Below are 6,682 nucleotides of genomic sequence, written 5' to 3'. Positions count from 1 at the left end.
TTTAAGATTGATGCTTACTTATAATCAGTAATCTCTTGCACTTGATGAAATTCATTTTAAAAAACCACAGATCAACACACAAAACTTTTTTAACTGAATATCAGTTAAAAAGTAGTTTGCATCAAAAGACTGTATAAAGAAGATAAAGAGACAAAATACAAGCTGGAGAATATACTTCAAAATACATTTAATTGGCAAAGGATTAATATCCAGAATATATAACAGTTTAAAATTCTGAAATGCACATTTCTTTCATATTTTAGCATCTTTTAGATCGGACACATCTTACTATCAACAGTCTGTCACAATTTGGTAGTATTTTTCCTTCTTAGTAATAAATAAAATAGTAGCACCTCTTATAATCAGTAATCTCTTGCACTTGATGAAATTCATTTTAAAAAACCACAGATCAACACACAAAACAAGGTAAACAAAACAATTAGAAATTGGGCAGAGTACTTGAACAGGCACTTCATAGAAAGGAAAATCTGCATAAACTATAAATATGGGGAGAAAAATGCTCAACCTCATTAGTAACTGGGGAAATGCAAATTAAAACTGTAATGACTTAACACTTCACACTTACTAGCATAGCAAAAATTAAAGGTTTGACAATACCAAGTGCTAGAGAGAAGGTAGAACATTCAAAACTCATTAATTCTGCAGCTGGGTGTATAAATTTGGACAATTATTTTGGAGAACATTTTGGCTTCATCTAGTTTAAAAATACACATAAACCTATGACTCAGCAATTTCAACCCTAGATTCATTCTCAAGAGCAATTCCTGCTCATGTGCTCAGGGTGTGTGTGCAAAGCACATTCAAACACTACCATTTGTGATAGCAAAATCTAGATACAACCCACTAGGTTGGATAAATAAATGTGGTGTCATCTCACATAGTATATTATGCATCAGTGACAATGAACAAAGTATGCCTACACTCCCTAATAAGAGATGATATCATGGACACAATATGGAGTGAAAAAAAATATATATGTCAAGCTGCAGAGTACATATAGTATACCTCCATTTATAATTAGAAACATGCAAAAATTAAAGAACATTTTATTCAATCTGCAAATACATATTTTGAAGCCATAAAAAAGCAAGATGATGCACACAAAATTCACAATAATGGTTGCATCCTCAGAGTAGAAGGAAAGAGAAGGATCTAGAAAGTAGTGCCTCCAGGTTTTAGAGGAAATTAAAATATTCTATTGAAAACAGGGCTGTGGGTACACCTATGTTTCTTATACTGTTATTCTTTTTATTCCACTCATATTTTATGAGTGGTCTTTTAGTATTTACTAAATATTTGATTTCTCCTATTTAAAAAGTCTAAGTCTTCACATCTAACCAGTTTTTCTACTAACATGTTGTACAACCTTGTGAAGATCAATCCTAAGTACATTTTACTCTGCAGTGTCTCTGGCAATGACTGAGTCACCAGGAAAAGGCTTAAGGACAGTGTATTCTTTTAAAGATGGCAAGAAGCTTTGTGTGCCTACTGGAAAAATCTTGTTAAAAATAGTGTGTATAGAAATATTATTATGCTAAATGGAATAAGCATTAGTTGTCCAGAAAATTCATCTGTGTGGAAAGACTTGAATACTCATGATAACAAGTGAATATTATACCACGTTTAAAATAAAATACTTATGAATAGAAGTTCAATTTTCTTTCTATATCCAACGGAAAACACCTCCACTTTAGAAAACGCTACCTTAAAATATATAATAACAAATTATCTGGATTTCTTGATATCTTACAAATCCAGATTTCTTAAGCTTAATCTTACAGTCCTTCACCCAGCCTAAAAGTCAACTTTCGACAATTATTTTTAGAAAGGAAACTTCCAGAAGTTTAAAGTCATAGAAGACTTATTTTAAAAAATTAAATAGCTCAATTGGTTGAGCATCAGACTTGATCTCACCTCAGGTCTATGCTGACATCATGGAGCCTGCTTAGGATTCTGTCTCTCCTTCTCTCTGCCCCTCCACTGTTCATTCTCTCTCTCTCTCTCTGTCTCTCTCTCTCTCTCTCTCTCTCCCTCAAAATAAACAAACTTAAAAAAATTAAATCATAGGGGAAAGTTTTAATGGTACAATTGAGCACGTGCTATGTGCCAACTTCCACGCAGAAAGCTAGGAATGAAATAGAAGGCAAAACAGGGTTGCACACTTAGATGCTTACAGTCTAGTGGGGGAGGTCGCCATTAAGCAAAGAATCACATCATATGATATACTCTACTGGAATCAAAGTTCAATTACAATGGGGATAAGTGCTTCATGATGAGTGTCAAACAGAAGGAAATGGCCTGGCCAATGAAGATTGTGCTGAGCTACGAAGATAGAGGAGGTGAAATCCAGATACATGTGTTAGGGAAAGGGGAAGTGAGATGTGATGGGGAAAAAATTCCAGGCAGAGGGATCAGAGAGTGCAAAGCCCTTATAGTTGAAATTGCATATGGTTTACAGTCAATAAACACATCAAGATGAGATGAAGGTAATAATAATAAATATGTAAACAGTAGTTTGCTCAGGTGAGCAAACAGTATACTAAGTTGTTGCATCAATGGCAGCTGTTTCATATCTAGACTTCAGTAATCATAACTAATCTTTTTATGTGATTGATAATACTTGCACTACCCACTTTCTGGTTTCAATTCAGGTTCTGTCTGGCAACAAGGTGAACTCAAGAGTAAAATGTAATGACAATGAGAAAGTAAACTGTTGGATTCAAAAAATTATATTATCACATTTAACATCTGAAAGTAATTTCACTCAAGCACAGAAAGCCTAACTTCATTTGTTCAATACTCCATGGAAATACAGTCACTCATTCATTCATCAAATATTGAATGAATTCCCAGTATACCCCAGACAATATGATAGGTATGAAGAATATATGGATGTAAAGATATTGCAGCCCCTCACGGAGATTGCTGCTTCATGGTAAATTGGACACCAAAGGGAAAGTCACATGGAAACTGTGAAGGGAAATTGAGGCAGAGCATTATAGGCAGGAACTCAGGCATTGCTAGGGTTTGACAAGTCCTTAAGGATTTGGGCCAGTAAAGGATGTAAGAGCAATCAATACACAGAAAAAAAGAAAGCCCGTTGGAAAGATGAAGAAAAACCAACAGCTATTGAAGAAAGAAAATATAATCATGATATACTCTACTGGAATCTGAAATGTAAGATAGTCAAACTAATACTCATTATAATATAATCACTTCATGGTTATAACTAAAAATAAATCTATTTAAAGGATGGAGGGAGGAGTAGGGAGTAGAGTATGAGAGGTATATTATTATACTAGAAAGAGAATAAATAATGTCTAAAGTTATTAAACCAATCAATAGCAATAACTATGCAAAGAAACAGCTAGAAAAGTTCAAAGCAGTTGCTTGTGAGAGATGAACTAAGAGATGGTTGTGAGGAAGCTTCTTTTCCTCTCACAATAAGCCCCTTTGCAATCTTTGCGTTTTTTTTTTTTATGCCCATGTATTGCTTTGATCATTTTTAAACAAGTGCTATTTTTAAAAGAGACTATTACAAAGGAAAGTCTTTATAAACTCATAAGGTGTGGTACATATATCAGTAAATGAACAATAAAATGTGATCATGACTATATGAGGGAGCTAAAATGGGGACTAGAAGGAAGGAAGCATGGGTCCATAAGACGCTATTGCAAACCTATTCGGGTGCCTAGTCTAAGTGGGTCCCTCATTAGAGAAATATGATGTGATCATTTCCATTTTCACTGAGAGCCATGTTTTTCCACTGTGCCATTTCTTTCTTATCTGGTGGGATTTTCACAGGCCCAAGGCTCTTGGCATGGCTGTTCTGTTGCATTGCCATTATGCAGAGTATGCCCACTCTGCATGTTTCCTAAATATCTCTGAGGGCATTTTCCCAACGTGAAACACATGAACAGGCATGGCAGAGAGGCAGGCATGTGAAACCTCCCAGTTACCCAATCTTGCTCCTCATGAGAAATCACTATCTATTGCAGTCCTATCTCCCACATTTTGTGGAATGATAAACTCACCATAAAAAAAAAATGTTGGCTTTTTTAGGGAAAGTCACGGTACATGTTCAGTTGTTCTAGAAAGTTCTCTTGAGAGACATTTGTTCTAAGGACTCTTAAAATGCTGACGGCCACCTTGGCCCCCTCCAGAGAGCAATGCAGTCACTCACCTGTCTTAGTTGGAAATGTGTATATCTAGAGTGAATCTCTCTCCTGAATTCTATATATGAAATAACCATTTACCTTTGGGTGATTCTGAAGTATCTATCACCCCACTTGCCTTCTTTCATCTATTCTGCATCCTCCGGGTCCAGAAGCATTAATGGAAAGCTATTGATCACGTTGAGTGAAATGCTGAAAAGGTTACTGAGAGTCAAGGGGATCCTGCTATCAAGGGGCACAAAAAAAGCAGCCAGGCTTCCAACTCAATCAAGGATTTGTCTTCAAAGAAAGGTGCTATATATTGACAAAGGCTACTTCCGCTCCTCTCAAGGGGGAGGGGAAGTGGTGACTGGCTCAACTCCGCCCAATGCCAACACTTCCCTGTTAGGGGACTAATAAAAATTTGGAAACATTTTACTTCTTTCTCTGTAGCTTTTAAATGACTAGCCAATCAATTTTTTAACTTAACCCCACAATCCTCCAGGTCAAGAGTCAGCCTTGTCTTACGAAGACATGGTGAAGAAGACAAAGAGGGTACAGGTGAGGCTCTGCAGGAGTGAGGGGGTGGTAGCCACAAGCAATCCAGATGGGAACAAACCTCTTTCAAGGATGGCAGAGTTTTGCCAGGTCTGGGCAGGGCAACACAGGAAACTTGACCTGTGTTTCTTTACAATGAATTGTTCATTCCTCTGCAGTCTAAATGGCTAGCACTACTCTCAGAGTAAGCTGCTAGAGACGCAGCAGAGTTTAGAGAAAGAGGACATTAAAATACATGTAAGAAAGCAGTGAAGGAGAAAAGGTAGTTGAAGAGCACAAACTTCCAGCTATAAAGGAAGTAAGTCCTATGGATGGAAGGTACAGCATAGTGACTACTGTTAATAACACTATATTGGCTTTCAGCCCTGGCCCCAGATATAGCGGTCACTGAGATGCTGATACCCAAGAACCATATTGCCATTTATGAATTCCTTTTCAAGGACGGAATGATGGTGGCCAAGAAAGACATCCACATGCCTAAACACCATGTCATGAAGTCTACACAGTCTCTCAATTCACGAGGCTACATAAAGGAACAATTTGCCTTGGGGCACCTGGGTGGCTCAGGCAGTTGAGAGTCCAACTTTGGTTTAGGTCATGATCTCATGGTTCTTGGGTTTGAGCCCTGCAGCAGGTTCTGTGCTGACAGCTCTGAGCCTGAAGCCTAATTCGGATTCTGTGTCTCCCTCTCTCTCTGCCCTTCTCCCACTGACATGTGCTTTCTCTCTCTCTCTCTCTCTCTCTCAAAAATAAATAAACATTCAAAGAAAAAAAGCGCAACAGTTTGCCTGGAGGCATTTCTACTGGTACCTTACTAGCCAGGGTATCCGGTATCTCCGTGACTGCCTCCACCTGTCCCGTGAGACTGTGCCTGCCACTCTGAGCCATAGCCGTCCTGACCCTGAGACCAGCAGGCCAGGGACCAAAGGTCTAGAGGGAGACTCACAGGAGGGGAAGCTGACCTAGACACCTGCAGATGAAGTACTGTGTCCCCTGATGCTGACAAAAAAGCTGAAGCCGAGACTGGGTCAGCAACTGAATTCCAGTTTAGAGGTGGATGTTTAGTCATGGATACGGTCAGGTACCTCAGTAAAGCTGGAGACGACTGATTTCTGGTGGATAAATCTGTAGCCAGGAAAAAAATAAATACCACCGTATTGTATATTTGAAAATTGCTAAGAGAGGATATCTTAAACGTTTTCACCACTTGAAAAAAAATTTAATAATATGTGATGATGGATGTTAACTAAACTTATTATGGTGATCATTTCCTAATATCTACAAATATGGAATCATGTTGTGAATCTGAAACTAATATAATATGTCAATTAAATCTAAATCTAAGAGAGAAAAAGAAAGAGGAGGAGAGATGGAGGGGGAAAGAAAGGGAAGGAAGGAAGGAAGGAAGAGAAAGACAGACAGAAAGAAAGAGAGAGAGAGAGAGAGAAAGAGGGGGCACTGGGTGGCTCAGTTGGTTGAGCGTCTNAGGAAGGAAGGAAGAGAAAGACAGACAGAAAGAAAGAGAGAGAGAGGGTGGGGGGAACTGGGTGGCTCAGTTGGTTGAGCGTCTGACTTCGGCTCAGGTCATGATCTCGAGGTTGGTGAATTTGAGCCCCGCATTGGGCTCACTACTGTCAGCCTGTCAGCATAGAGCCTGCTTCAGATCCTCTGTCCCCTTCTCTCTGCCCCTCCCCCACTTGCACTCCCCCCAAAATAAATAAATATTTTTTTAATGTTTTATTTATTTCTAGGAGAGAGAGATCGACAGCGCGAGCAGGGGAGGGTCAGAGAGAGAGGGAGACACAGAATCTGAAGCAGGCTCCAGGCTCTGAGCTGGCAGTCAGCACAGAGCCCGACGCGGGGCTCGAACCCACGAACCGCGAGATCCTGACCTAAGCAAAGTCGGACGCTTAACCGACTAAGCCACTCAGGCGCCCCTAAATAAATAT

General features: G+C 39.1%; 1 pseudogene; it reads left to right on the top strand.

The window, feature by feature from the left end:
- The first annotated feature begins 5,125 nt into the window (after positions 1-5,125).
- On the top strand, positions 5,126-5,826 carry LOC144232827 (small ribosomal subunit protein eS10-like; annotated as a pseudogene).
- The last annotated feature ends 856 nt before the right edge of the window (positions 5,827-6,682 follow it).

Source organism: Crocuta crocuta, unplaced genomic scaffold (genome assembly GCF_008692635.1).
Source record: "Crocuta crocuta isolate KB4526 unplaced genomic scaffold, BGI_CrCroc_1.0 scaffold75, whole genome shotgun sequence".
Taxonomy (NCBI): Eukaryota; Metazoa; Chordata; class Mammalia; order Carnivora; family Hyaenidae; genus Crocuta; species Crocuta crocuta.
The sequence above is the reverse complement of the archived record's forward strand: the minus strand, read 5'-3'. Positions and strand labels throughout refer to the sequence as shown.